This window comes from Eleutherodactylus coqui, chromosome 5 (genome assembly GCF_035609145.1).
Source record: "Eleutherodactylus coqui strain aEleCoq1 chromosome 5, aEleCoq1.hap1, whole genome shotgun sequence".
In the NCBI taxonomy this organism is placed as follows: domain Eukaryota; kingdom Metazoa; phylum Chordata; class Amphibia; order Anura; family Eleutherodactylidae; genus Eleutherodactylus; species Eleutherodactylus coqui.
In genome coordinates, this window is record NC_089841.1 from 27,581,668 (window position 1) to 27,597,117 (window position 15,450).

The 15,450-nt window shown below is 48.4% G+C and overlaps 1 protein-coding gene and 1 pseudogene across 1 annotated transcript in view; both read left to right on the forward strand.

Moving 5' to 3' along the window:
* The window catches only part of LOC136629122 (zinc finger protein 135-like), a 489,576-nt gene that overhangs the window by 169,990 nt on the left and 304,136 nt on the right, over positions 1 to 15,450 (forward strand). The window lies entirely within an intron of this gene.
* LOC136629165 (zinc finger protein OZF-like) overlaps positions 14,389 to 15,450 on the forward strand; it is a 35,081-nt pseudogene continuing 34,019 nt past the window's right edge.

Below are 15,450 nucleotides of genomic sequence, written 5' to 3' on the forward strand. Positions count from 1 at the left end.
CTCAAGCAAAACGCATCTCTGTTTGATTGGAAATTTATGGCAATAATATTCATGGAGCCATGAGTGCTCTGCTTAGGTTCAATATCATTTACGCGTTAATGTAACTGTTTCGCCTTAATGTTAAAATTCAATAAAAATTTATTAAACAAAAAAATTCCAATAAACTGTTATTTTTAAAACTCCATCTAATAATCAAGAACATAGTAGGATATTGCATAAAATATGTCCATTTTTAATAAAAGAGAGGTTTTCAATGAGTTGTTGATTCCAGGTTGGCTTCTGAGCTATTGAATGACAGCTGAGAGCTGCCCCTGATTGGTCCCTGCGCTGAGCCAATCAGAGGCAGCACTCACTCACCCATTCATGAATTCATGAATGGGTGAGTGAGAGCTGCCTCTGATTGGTGAGGGCTGTGACCAATCAGAGGCAGCCCATTCAGCAGGCGTGGATTTAAAATCCCCGCCTGCTGAATACTACTCACAGCAGTTCAGGAGTACTGCCGGCCGGCCGCGGCTGAACTCCGGCTGCCGGGACAAGGTGAGTATATATATATATATATATATATATATATATATTGTGAGGGATTAGCGTTTAGGATCGGTAGCAACCTGGGCATAAGCAGTCAGAGACAGTGACACATAGGATAAAGTCTTTAGTCCAGGCTTTGCCTGGGTTTATTTCCAAGCAAACAAAAGCAAACTACAGCCTTAACATCAGGCAAACATAACATAAATCCTGCTCGTCTGAGCACTTACTATACAGGTAGCGTCCCTGTCTACACACTGGTAACAATATAGCTCCTGCACACAGCCAGCCAGGACTCTCAGACCTGCAAAGGTCTCAGCTCTCCCTCTGGCCCTGTAGACCCAGGCTTTATATGGCCTGGTACCAGCCCCACCTGGTATGTGGGAGTGACCATCCCACCCTTCACTTTGGTCACTCCAGGAAAAGCCGGCCCGGATTATGTGGCTTGGAGCCACTTACATACTACAACATGTTAGTGGCTTAATGCTACTAACACAATACGGCCGGCTTCCTCCACCGAGCCCAGGCTGCTCGGTGGCACGCATCTGCCCAAGCGCTCCCCAAAGCAGCATAGGAGAGCATCCTAGGCGAGATATACCTTCCCTCCAGCACCTTGCCGGTCACCGTCTCACATACCCTCCCCCCTCTGTTCGAGCCCGTGGGGTCGGACACCTTTAGCCGCCATGCAATGCGTCCTTGACAAGGCATCGGCATTGCCCTGTAGCTTTCCGACCCTGTGCTCTACCGAAAAGCTAACGTTTTGAAGGGTCAGGAACCATCTAGTGACTCTGGCATTTCTTTCTTTTGCCTGTGACATCCAGGTTAAGGGGGAGTGGTCTGTGATCAGCCTGAAGTGCCAGCCTAGCAGGTAATATTTTAGGGATTCCAGGGCCCACTTGATGGCTAGGCACTCCCGTTCAACAATACTGTAGTTTTTTTCCGGCGGCGTGAGCTTCCTGCTCAGATAAATTACGGGATGTTCCTCTCCTTCTACTTCCTGGGACAGAACTGCTCCCAGTCCCACATCGGACGCGTCTGTTTGGACAATAAATTCTCGTTTAAAATTGGGTGTGACTAACACTGGACGTCTACAGAGGGCCCGTTTTAATTCTTGGAACGCCTTTTCTGCGTCAGGGTTCCACTTGACCATGACTGACTTACTGTTCTTGGTCAAGTCGGTTAGGGGCGCTGCTATGCTAGTAAAGTTTTGTACGAACCGCCTATAGTACCCTACAATGCCTAAAAAGGCTCTCACCTGCTTTTTAGTTGTGGGTTGTGGCCAGTTCTGAACGGCTTCAACTTTATTGACCTAGGGTTTTATAATACCCCTACCTATTATATACCCCAGGTATCGGGCTTCTTCAAGACCCAGGGCGCACTTCTTTGGGTTTGCTGTGAGCCCTGCTTTTCTAAGGGAGTTCAGTACGGCCTGTACCTTGGGTAGATGGCTGTCCCAGTCTTCGCTAAAGATGATGATATAATCTAAATATGCTGACGCATATTTCCGATGGGGTTTGAGTATGATATCCATCAATCTTTGGAAGGTTGCTGGGGCTCCATGCAAACCGAAGGGTAGGCAGATGTACTGAAACAACCCTTCTGGTGTGGCAAACGCAGTCTTTTCTTTCGCGCTCTCTGTAAGGGGAACCTGCCAGTAGCCTTTAGTAAGGTCGAGAGTGGAAAAGTACCTGGCATGACCCAGTCTCTCAATCAACTTGTCCACTCTCGGCATTGGGTATGCGTCAAATTTCGACACGTTGTTTAGCTTCCGGAAGTCGTTACAGAAGCGCAGAGAGCCATCAGGTTTTGGTATCAGCCCGATAGGGCTGGACCATTCGCTTTTAGACTCCTCAATTACTCCGAGGTCTAGCATTTTCTTGACCTCTTCTGAGATGGCTCGTCTGCGGGCTTCTGGAACCCTGTACAGTTTCAACTGAACCTTTACCCCTGGTTCAGTTATAATGTCGTGTTTTATGACACCAGTACGCCCTGGTATATCAGAGAACACATCTGAATTATGCTGTATAAATTCCCTCGACTCTTGTTGTTGGGATTTGGACAGGGACCCTGATACGCACACCTCTGGGACCACACCATGGGGGGTGCTCACTGCAGTCAGGGCTTCTATGTCCTTCCATGGCTTAATTAGGTTTATATGGTACAATTGTTCTGGTTTCCGCCTACCTGGCTGGTATACCTTATAATTTACCTCTCCGACTTTCTCAATTATGTCATAGGGCCCTTGCCATTTTGCTAGGAATTTACTTTCTAGGGTGGGCACCAACACTAGTACCCGATCCCCAGGGTTGAAGGTTCTCACCTTGGCGGACCGGTTATATAGCCGGCTTTGGGCTTCTTGAGCCTGGTATAAATGTTCTTTAACAATGGGCATGACCGCCGCAATTCGATCTTGCATGAGGGAGATGTGTTCAATAACATTCCTGTTGGGGGTGGACTCGTGTTCCCAGGTCTCCTTAGCTACATCAAGGAGCCCTCGGGGATGTCTACCATACACTAATTCAAAGGGAGAGAACCCAGTGGAGGATTGTGGGACTTCACCGATTGAGAACATCAAATATGGCAGCAGACAGTCCCAGTCCTTCCCATCCTTATTGACTACCTTTTTTAGCATGCTTTTCAGGGTCTTATTAAATCTCTCAACCAGACCATCTGTCTGTGGGTGGTACACAGACGTCCGTAAGTGCTTAATATTCAGCAGCTTACACAATCCCTTCATGACCTTTGACATAAAGGGGGTTCCTTGGTCCGTCAGGATCTCTTTTGGTATGCCCGTGCGGGAGAACATGTGAAGTAGTTCCTTTGCAATACCCTTGGATGACGTATTGCGTAAAGGAACGGCTTCGGGGTAACGGGTGGCATAGTCTACAACCACTAATATATGTTGGTGACCCCGGGCAGACTTTACCAAGGGCCCAACTAGGTCCATAGCGACCCGCTCAAACGGCACCTCTATGATGGGCAAGGGCACTAAGGGGCTCCGGTAATGGGGCATAGGAGCTGTTATCTGACACTCCGGGCACGACTCACAGTAACATTTTACATCACCATGTACCCCCGGCCAGAAAAAACGCTGAAGGATGCGTTCCTTAGTCTTTTCGCTCCCGAGATGACCTCCCAGCACATGCTTGTGTGCTAGGTCTAAGACCATGCTGCGATAAGACTGAGGTACCACCAGCTGTTCCACAACCTCCCCACGGACCTTGTCAACCTGATACAACAACTCTTGATTGACTGCCAGGTGTGGAAACACAGTATCAGCCCCCGGGAATTGAGGCTCCCCATTTAGTACTTTAACATTTTCCCTGGCCTTTACTAAGGTGGGGTCTCGGAGCTGCTCAGTTCCGAAATTGGCACGTGAGACCTCTAAGTCAGGCATAGCAACCACTTCGTCCTGTTCCTCGGTCTCACCCGCTAGTACTGTTAAGGGAAAGTTATCCCCATCCTCTGGGGTCACCCCTACTGCTGGAACCGTACCCTCAGGGTCAAACGGTTCTGGACACACATCATGCACAGTTGTATTATCATGAACCTTATTTGCAGACGACCCTCGGTGTCGCCACAAGTCCCAAAATAGGGGAAAGTCTTTCCCGAGGATCACGGTGTGCATTAAAGATTTCACAACGCCCACCTCATGGGTGGCAAGTCCACACGGAGTATCAAGTCTTACGAGGGCAATAGGGTACTCCTTGGTGTCCCCATGCACACAAACAACCCCCATGCGACGGCCGGTGAAGGTTGTAGGGTCGACCAGGCTGCAGTGCACCAGCGTAACCAAGCTCCCTGAGTCCAGTAGAGCTGTCACCGCAAAGTCATTCACCTTTAGGTGACATAATGGTCGATCAGTCTCTGACGCAGTCTCTGCAGAACATACCGGCCGTGCGAACATCGACCTCCGCCGGGCAGAGTCACAGTCCATTGGTTCCACGGTAAGTGGACAGTTGGCAGCAATATGCCCGGGCTCACGACAGCGCCAACATAGTATGGGCCCCGGTCCCCTTGGGGTTCTACCCAGGACCAGACTGTCCAGTTGGGACTCCTCTTCTGTCCCAAATGATCCCCCTCTGAGCCGCCTCCCTTTGGGACACTTTTGACACCCCTTACATACGGAACAGTCTTACCAGGTGCTCCGGCCGACTTGCTGTTCCCAGGGTTGGAACGTCCAGGAGGCACGGCTTGCAGTAAGTCCTCCGTGGCTTTATACCTCTCGACGAGGCTCACGAGTTGGTCCACGTCCTGGGGACCTCCTTGTCCCACCCAGCGCTGGATTGCGGGGGGCAGCGAGCGTATAAACTTATCCAGAACCACTTTCTGTACGATCTCTGCCGGAGACGACTCCTCCGGCTGCAGCTTCTTTCTCACCAGGCGGAACAGGTCGTACATCTGGGAGCGAGCTGGCAGGTGGTCAGCAAAAGTCCAGGCATGTACGCGTCGGGCCCGCACATGGGTGTCCACGCCCAAGCGTGCCAGGATCTCACCTTTGAGCCTATTATAGTCCTTGGCATCCTGCTCACCGAGGTCAAAGTAGGCTTTTGGGGTTCTCCCGTCAGGAAAGGCGCTACTACCTCAGCCCACTGAGGCGCCGGTAACTTCTCCCTCTCGGCCACTCTCTCAAAGACCGCGAGATAGGCCTCGATGTCATCGGTGGCAGTCATCTTTTTAAGGCCGTCTGTACCGCGGTACGGATGGTGGGGAGCGAACCAGACGACCTCTGCGCACCTTGCGCCAGGAGAGCATTAGTCTCGGTCTGAGCTCTCATGGCCTCCTCATGGATCTTTTGCTGCTGGGCCAACGCTTGCTGTTGCTGCACGTTCATTTGTACCAGCTGCTTTATCAGTTCCTCCATCTTGGCAGTATCTGATGGCTGTGCCGTTGCAGCTTTCACCCAGGACATGGGTGCAGCAAAATGTCCATTAATTGGTGTATGTCTCTTTAAAACCGCTGCCCGCATCCAAACACCATATGTGAGGGATTAGCGTTTAGGATCGGTAGCAACCTGGGCATAAGCAGTCAGAGACAGTGACACATAGGATAAAGTCTTTAGTCCAGGCTTTGCCTGGGTTTATTTCCAAGCAAACAAAAGCAAACTACAGCCTTAACATCAGGCAAACATAACATAAATCCTGCTCGTCTGAGCACTTACTATACAGGTAGCGTCCCTGTCTACACACTGGTAACAATATAGCTCCTGCACACAGCCAGCCAGGACTCTCAGACCTGCAAAGGTCTCAGCTCTCCCTCTGGCCCTGTAGACCCAGGCTTTATATGGCCTGGTACCAGCCCCACCTGGTATGTGGGAGTGACCATCCCACCCTTCACTTTGGTCACTCCAGGAAAAGCCGGCCCGGATTATGTGGCTTGGAGCCACTTACATACTACAACATGTTAGTGGCTTAATGCTACTAACACAATACGGCCGGCTTCCTCCACCGAGCCCAGGCTGCTCGGTGGCACGCATCTGCCCAAGCGTTCCCCAAAGCAGCATAGGAGAGCATCCTAAGCATGATATACCTTCCCTCCAGCACCTTGCCGGTCACCGTTTCACTATATATATATATATATATTTTTTTTTTACGCATTTTTGGATGATTTTCAGGGAAGGGCTTATATTTTTAAGCCCTTCCCGAAAACTCATCCTGCACTCGCCGGCAGCCCATTGCTTTCAATGGAGCCAGCTGTATTGCCGGCTCCATTGAATTCAATGCGCAAACATCATTCTTCTCTGCCACAGCTCTTACAGCTGTGGCAGAGGAGAAGGATTTGTGTAGTATATGTTCTCAATGGGGTCGGCACTGCTGCCGCCGGCCCCATTGAGCGCATATAGAGAACACAAGGAATCGCAGATAGGCGCGATCTGCGATTTTTTGTGTCCTATAATTTATCATACAAGCGCATAAAAAGCACCCATGTGTCCGATACCATTGCAATGCAATGGTTCTAAAACAGTGCAGATCGCATGCGCAAATCGCGCGAAAAATTGCCCGTCTGAATGAGGTCTAAATATACATGTATAAGAGAGACAAGACATGAATCATGGGGAGACAGTCTGAGAGAAGAGGAACTCCGTGTCACCGGACCACAGGATTAGTTCATAAAAAAGTCCAGGAATGTCTAAAAGACAATGTAAATTAGAGAGAGGTTAAGGCATAGGGTAGAGGCAGCAGGTAAAGCATAATAAAAGAATAGAATAACATCCACTTGTTAGAAAAACTTGTTAAACTTTAAGAAAAACAAAAACAAACAAGTAGTCTCTTGAGGTGCATATCTTGAACGTTGCTCCATATAAAAGAAACAAAATTATGGAAATTCCACCCCAAAAGTACAAAAATAATCAGTAAAATACAAAAGTTTTAAAAATTTACCCCCACAATTTTCAGGACACAACAAAAGAACATTAATAGTTTACTTATCCTTATAACGGATGGGTGGTTGTCCTCTTCTGCTCCTTGTCGATCCACAGAGAGAAATTGCTGGAGGAGCAGGTAATCTTCTGACTCTAAAGATAGGCGCTGTAGATCTGGATGAGAGTCCTATCACAGACGATGTCATCTCTGAGACAGGGCTTGGAAACTCTGGCTGAGGTTTAGAAGGGGGGAATAATTATCAACGGTGAAGGAACCAACTCCAAAGATTGATTGGATCGAGAGGTTGGCTAGGGATTCTTCCTTGGCAGCCTTAGATCCAGATTCCATGCCGTCACCTTCTGATTCGCTGAAATCTGTTTCGGGATTCTGATATATGACACAGCTTTAAACAATGTCAATGCACTACTTGAGATCTTCTGTTAGGTTGTGCGATACAATACAGTCCTTTTTCCACAGAAGGTACGCTTGTAATTTGATAAGACTTTAGCTCCCAACGAGAGTCCAATTTTCCTTGACGATGCTCTTTCTTCAACCATACTCAATCTCCAATTTGTAAAGGAACTGTGTGAGCGTGTTTATCAAAATCTGTCTGCTGCTTCAATTGCACTCCCTCTAATCGAGTGTCTACAATAGTCTTTTAACCGACGTTGATGATCCTGGACCCATTTAGTAGAAGGTAATAAGTCAGAATCTTCGGGTACCTGATTTCCCAAAGCTAGGTCTTAAGGGAGTCGTTCTTGTCATCCGAACATTAAATAGTAGGGAGAGAATCCCATGGAGCAATGGAGAGTGTTATATACACAAATCAGTTCAGGGAGTACCTGAGGCCATCTTGCTCTTTTCTCTTGGGGAATGGTTTGCAGTAATTCTAAGATAGTCTGATTTGCTTTTACACAGAGTCTGTTGCCCTGAGGATGATAAGCTGTAGTGCGTAACTTCCTGCAATCGTATACATTGCACAGTTCATGGAATAATTGTGATTCAAATGCGGTCCCTCTATCTGATAAAATCTTCTCTGAACATCCATATGGCAAGATGAAATGCTTCCAAACAATGCTTGCGGTAGTCTGAGAAGTGAGTGCGTTGAAGTCTGAAATCTCGATTTCTTCCCTGTAGTCTTCTTCAAGGGAATAATCAGTTTTGTTAGGCAGACATGACAAAGCATCAGCATTTTTATTGACCTTACCAGCTCTATATATTTGACAGTGAAATCAAAATTTGGTAATCTAGAAAGCCAACTTTGTTCTAATGACCCTGCCTTAGCTGAATTCAAATGCGCAACTGGGTTATTGTCAGTGTATGCAACAAACTTGGTGGCAGCTAAATAATCCCTGCATCTTTCAGTTATGGCCCAGACTAGTGCTAACAGTTCTAACTTGAATGAACTATCATTTTAGTCATTTCTCTCAGACCCTTTTAAAGAATGGCTAGCATAGACAATAACTCTTTCCCTGTCATCTTGAACCTGACTAAGGAGAGCACCTAAACCATGGAAACTAGCATCAGTATATAGATTGAAGGGTTTAGAGTGATCAGAGTAGGCCAGAAGTGGCCTACCCTGGAACTTCAACTCTTGGAAGGCTATTTCTTGTTCTTCTTCCCATACAATAAAAATAGACTTGCTGTGAGTTTCTTTAGCATTTCCTCTTAATAATTCCTGCAACAGTTCAGCCAGACGAGCGAAATTGGGGATAAAACGACCGGATAGCCAACAAACCCCAGGAAACTATGAATGTTCTTTAGCGCTTTGGGGGTAGGCCAACTTTTAACTGCTTCAGTTTTATCTGGGTCTGGACTAATGCCGTCAGCACTGACGATATGACCTAGGTATTTGACCGCTGTCTGAAGTAGGTGACATTTGCTTGGTTTTACCTTTGTGCCATGCTGGATGAGGATTTGAAAAACTTCTTTAAGGTGCTGAAGATGTTCTTCGTAAGTTTTCGAGTAAATCATCACATCGTCTAGGTATAGAAGGACAGTCTCAAAATTTTTGTGACCTAGACAGCGCTCCATAAGTCTCTGGAACGTACCCAGTGCATTACAAAGACCAAAAGGCATGCAATTAAGCTCGAAAAGGCCCATTGGAGTGGTAAAGACAGTCTTTTCATGGTCAGGGCCGTACATGGGCCCTTGCCAATAGCCGCTAGTAAGATCAAGGTGGAAAAGTATACAGCAGACCTGAGAGTGGTGAGCGAGTCCTCTATACGGGGCAATGGGTAGGCATCTGTATGTGTGATATAATTTAGCTTTCTGTAATCCACACAGAAATGTTCTCCGCCATCTTTCTTTTTTACAAGCAGGATGGGTGCGGCCCACGGACTGTAGCTCTCTCTAATATCTTTATTTTTCATATCTTGTATCATAGTATTACCTTACTGATATGAAGCGGGAGGTATAGGACGGTATCTCTCTTTGATGAGTGGATGACCGTTAGTAGGAATTGAATGATAGATGTACTGAACTTGTCCAAAACCGGTGTCATGCTTGCTAAATGCCGCTTCTTTTTCTCTGGCTACTGCTTGCACTCCTTGAATCTGTTCTGACATACTCCAGTTATTGCCAATGTGGATCTCATCTATCCAGGACTTGGAGCTTTCAGAGGGAGCCTGTTTTGATTGAGATTTCTGCAGGCATCTCTTGCTCTTGGCAAGCTTCTGGCGCCCGATTCGTGGTGTCAGACATCACTTCCAGCTGAGAGTCATCCAGTTTCGCCAAGCATACTGGACACTTTTTACTTCTCCTCCTAACCTCCCTAGGTTTTTGAGTATCCCTGTCCTGACATGACAAGGGAGAACTCCATTAGTAAAGGGAGTGTAGTGCAGGTGTTTGCAGTTTGGCCCACAGGAACACTTACAGTTTGGAGATTGTCTGGGTCCTCCCTGGCCGATATTCTGTACTGTAGGCTTGGACTCCTGTCCTTAGGAAATGATCCCCACTTGTAGTGGCCTCCTACAGGGTTCTGCTGATTCAGCAGCTTTTTATTTTTGAATTTGTCACCAAGCAGCGGTAGGCCCTGCCCACTCCGTGCACTCTGTCTGACGCCCCGCCCCCTTGCAGAGCGTCTGACAACAGCCGCTAGCGCCAGGCAGCCGATGCAGCTGTCGCCTGGATGACGGCCACGGTGTTGCCGGAGAGCCCGTCCTTGGACTCAAGCCCTCACAGTCTTGGTTAGCACTCAGGTGAGGTATTTCTCACTGGGGTAATTGTGGCTGCCAGGAACGATGCCGCCCGCTGCCTTCGTGAGTCCTGATCTAGCAGCATGTGCAAGCATATGCTGGAGCTCTGCCGCTGCTGTCTTGAAGGGACAGGAAAAACACTGGTAGTGTTGGAGGGGAGGTTTCTTTTATGCTCCGCCTCTTCCTGTCCCTTCTGGTCAGCAGAGGAGCAACCTCCAGCGTTCCGGGGGCTTCTTGTAAATGACGTATTACACAAAGTGATGTGAATAACGCCGGGCTCACACGGCTATATGTGGAATCCGCTTGTGGAAGCCCATAGCGGATCCCAGCTGTAAGCCCGGCCGTGGTGCTGCATAATGTTCTGCACATAACTGCGTACTCACACAGGCGGTTATACGCAGTACAACTTTTTCTGTTTATATTTCCCATACCTCTCCTTAGCGATGACACGGGTACCCGCAGGCCGTACACAATGTGGTTGTGCATGGGCTGCAGAGATATCTATGACCATACAGCACAATGGGTTCAATGTCATGGGTATCCGCGGTAAAATAGAACACGTGAATTCCGTAATTCCGACCCGCTAATGTCAGCAGTATTGTGTAATCCAATGCATTTGATTGATCCGTGTATGACTGCGGATCAAATGCACGCGGAATCCGCAATTTCTATCAGGTCATGCGAGACTGGCCTAAGGTAGATCGCTACCTTTTTATTACATGTCCGAGGACTGCTCAGCGAGGCCATTGGTCACTGCTCCAGGCTCTTGGTGACTGTTGGTCGCCGGCAGCAAGGATATTTTAAATCTCCTTTCAGAACGGTGAGGGGAGATGAAACTTCAACTTTTTTTTAACTTTTACATGATCGCAATTATCTATTGGATAACGGCAATCATGTGACCAGGAACCACTCACCGCAGCCCCCGTGACATCTCCTGGCTTTCGGCTACCTTTGGTAGCCGAGAGCAGGAAGATTTTAAATTTCCTTGGCAATCCTTGACTTTTGCACATGCATCTCCCACTATGCTAATGGGCCGGGGTAACGTCCGCAGAGAAAGATTCCATCAGGGGAGAAATTCGGGGACCTTTGGTATGTAAGGTCTACGGATACGATCTGTAAGGGGGGAGATGAAACTAACTTTTTAAACTTTTTTTTTACACTTTTTAACTTTCCATGATTGTTATCCGATGGATAACAGTGATCATGGGGCTGGGGACCGCTGTATATCTTTGACAGCTGGGGGCAGGGAGATTTTAAATTTGGCTCTCCCACCTTCTGTGCATGGGTGCCACATCGGGGCATGCGCAGAAGCCCACGGCAGGTGCAGATGCCGCGGGACATTACAGAGGACAGGAGCGAGCATTTTCACCTCCCCTCATGGATCCGATCCCTGTGGGGAGGTATAACTAACTTTATTTTCACTTTTCTGTAATCACCGTTATCCAGGGACATTTCCTGCATACTTCAGTAGCCAAGAGATTTCAAATTTGCCTGGACTCCCGGCCTTCTGTGCATGCGGCTGACATAATGACACCTGTGGCGCATGCGCACAAGACCAGCGTCAGGTCCTGGAGGACTAGATCACCGCGGGACATTGCAGAAGACATGGGTCAGTACGCTCAGCTTCCCCCATGGATCCGATCCATAAGGGCAGCTGAATTTTTAACTTTTTGAAAACGTTTTTACACTTGTATGCGGTTAATGGATAGCGCTGATCGCATTGCCGGGGAAAAGATGCTCCCTGCGACCCCCCGATGACAGCTCCATGTTGTCAGCTCCCTCCATAGCCCACATGGCTTTAATCCTTGCAGGAAACATGTTTTTATATCCTCGGGGATTAAATCCCACTTAGCTACGATGTAAAAACATTAAAGGGTTAAGATCCTCAGGGGACTTTCAGTGGTGTGAGAACCCCAGGGATCAGCAGGTTATCTCCTACCCTGTGGATAACCTGCAGAAGAACTACACTTCATTGAATATTAGCCACAATGCACAAACACAGGGCAGTCAGACCAGGAGAGTCATGGGACCCCCACACCGGAAATGTCAGCCGTGACCCCGGAACCAGACCGCTGCTCTGTACTTCTCCAGCAGACAGCCGCGGTGTGAGGGGAGCCGGGAGCACAGATGGCAGGCAGTTGTCTCCAAGAGCAGCAGGATGATGACATCATCACACCTCTCCGCTGCGTGCATTGCCCAAACCTTCCTTCATCCCACATACCGCTGCCCACACCAATCACGTAGCTGCCAGTGCGACCGACCAGCAAGGCACTCAATGTGCATTTTGTATGTGGTACATCCATACTGGGGGGCTATTCTCCATGTTTTGCACGCGTACATTCTATATGTTCAAACCCGCCCATGTGAAGCCGCCCGCAGGGTGATTGTAGACAAAGCGATAATGCTTCAAAAAACTGTTCAAACGAGAGAAAGTGCGCGATAATCGTTCAGTCTGACTGCGAGACGATGGAACGGAGAACAAGAATCGTTCACTGATCGCTCATTTCCTGCAGGTATAAAGGGTTAATCAGCGCTCGGTCGCTCCGTCTCACTTATACGGCGAATGTGAAAGACGGAACGATTCTGAAGGATTTCTGGTGGAACGACCAGCGATGTATCTGCCGGTATAAAAGGCCCTTAGATAAGAGTCCTTTACTGCAGCCAGATCTACACTGAGGACACAGGAGGATACTAAATCCTGGGGGGGTGAAGGACCGGGACCCTCCGACCAGGAGGGGGCAGCATCCTCACACAGAGGAAGAGAAATCCTAGGGGTGCAGGACCGGGACCCTCCGACCAGGAGGGGGCAGCATCCTCACACAGAGGAAGAGGAATCCTGGGGATGAGACCAAGTCTTCCTGCATTCTATGCAGATAATGAAGAGGAATAGGAAACCAAGCCAGTAAGCACACAGATGGCTGTTGTGGGTGTTCTCCTTGGGGAGAGACGATACCATCCCCCGACCCCTAGGTGTCTCCTCACACTTTTTGGGTGCTCTCCTTATGGAGAGATGACACCATTCCTTCCTGCATTCAGATCACGGCCCTCCCAGCATCCTCCTCTCCTCTCCACAGTACTACAGTATGCATTTTTCCCTTTTCAGCCGCAGTTCTCCGGCGCGGAGCATTCAGCCAATCAGCTGGCTGGAATCGGCACCACGTGACCACACAGCGTGCACGCGGATTGCCTTCAGCAGACGTGCACTACACACGACACTTAAGCAGCACAGGGTTAGGTTTAGGGTTACCTAACCCTAACCCCTAACCCCAACCACAACCCTAAACCTAACCCTATACCTAACCCCGTGCTGCTTAAAGGGGTTGACCCATGAAATCAAGTGGGGTTATACACTTCTGTATGGCCATATTAATGCACTTTGTAATATACATCGTGCATTAAATATGAGCCATACAGAAGTTATACACTTACCCCCTCCGGTGCTGGCGTCCCCGTCTCCATGGCGCCGACTAACGCGGTCTTCTCCTTCCATTAGACGCGCTTGCGCTGTGCGGTCTTCTGCTCTGTTCAATGGGGCTGCTCCGGCGTGCTCGCACCGGAGAGTTGGTCTGCGCATGCGCAGAAGACCTAGGGTTAGGTATAGGCCCATTGAACAGAGCAGAAGACCGCACAGCGCAAGCGCGTCTAATGGAAGGAGAAGACAGCGTTAGTCGGCGCCATGGAGACGTGGACGCCAGCAGCAGAGGGGGTAAGTGTATAACTTCTGTATGGCTCATATTTAATGCACGATGTACATTACAAAGTGCATTAATATGGCCATACAGAAGTGTATAACCCCACTTGATTTCACGGAACAACCCCTTTAAGTGTCGTGTGTAGTGCACACGGCTGCTGAAGGCAATCCCCATGCACGCTGTGTAGTCACGTAGTGCCGATTCCAGCCAGCTGATTGGCTGAATGCTCCGCGCCGGAGAACTGCGGCTGAAAAGGGAAATATGCCTACAGTATTAGTAATCCCCTCCCCTTACAGTCATGTGACCTCAGACCATGTGACTTCCTGTCCTCAGACCTCCTAGGAGCCCCTCCATTCCAGCATCTACCCCAGTGGAGGTATGAGAGACATACATTTCTTTTCCAGCACACTTCAGTAGCATTGACTAATCCAGCCGCCTCATTGGTTGTTGGGCACCACGTGGTACACAGTGTGCAGGCAGATACAGTTACAGCTGTGCATCTAGGTAAGCTGCTGCCTGCGGCCGGAGGAATCGACAGGAACTTTATGCTCATTTTTGGATATTTGCAGGTTTTCTCCTGCATGAGGGCCTGTATGGTGAGGATTATGGAGTCTGCTAGCATGTGCTCATGTGTATGGAGTGCATACGGTACGTGTCGTTGTGTGCGTGGTGTGCTAGTGCGTGTTCATGGAGAGCGATACAACGCTTTGTCCTCGGTGCAGAAAAACCGAACTGAGGGGTACAGGAGCGCGTACATTACACATACAGCTCTGCTACATCCACAATACACATACAGTACAGGAGCGTGTACATTACACATACAGCTCTGCTACATCCACAATACACATACAGTACAGGAGCGTGTACATTACACATACAGCTCTGCTACATCCACAATACACATACAGTACAGGAGCGTGTACATTACACATACAGCTCTGCTACATCCACAATACACATACAGTACAGGAGCGTGTACATTACACATACAGCTCTGCTACATCCACAATACACATACAGTACAGGAGCATGCGCATTACACACATACAGCTCTGCTCCATCCACAATACACATACAGTACAGGAGCGTGTACATTACACACATACAGCTCTGCTACACCCACAGTACACATACAGTACAGAAGCGTGTACATTACACACATACAGCTCTGCTCCATCCACAATACACATACAGTACAGGAGCCTGTACATTGCACACATACAGCTCTGCTACATCCACAATACACATACAGTACAGGAGCGCGTACATTACACACATCCAGCTCTGCTACATCCACAATAGACATACAGTACAGGAGCGTGTACATTACACACATATAGCTCTGCTACATCCACAATACACATACAGTACAGGAGCGTGTACATTACACACATCCAGCTCTGCTACATCCACAATAGACATACAGTACAGGAGCATGTACATTACACACATATAGCTCTGCTACATCCACAATACACATACAGTACAGGAGCGTGTACATTACACACATCCAGCTCTGCTACATCCACAATACACATACAGTACAGGAGCCTGTACATTACACACATACAGCTCTGCTACATCCACAATACACATACAGTACAGGAGCCTGTACATTGCACACATACAGCTCTGCTACATCCACAATACACATACAGTACAGGAGCGCGTACA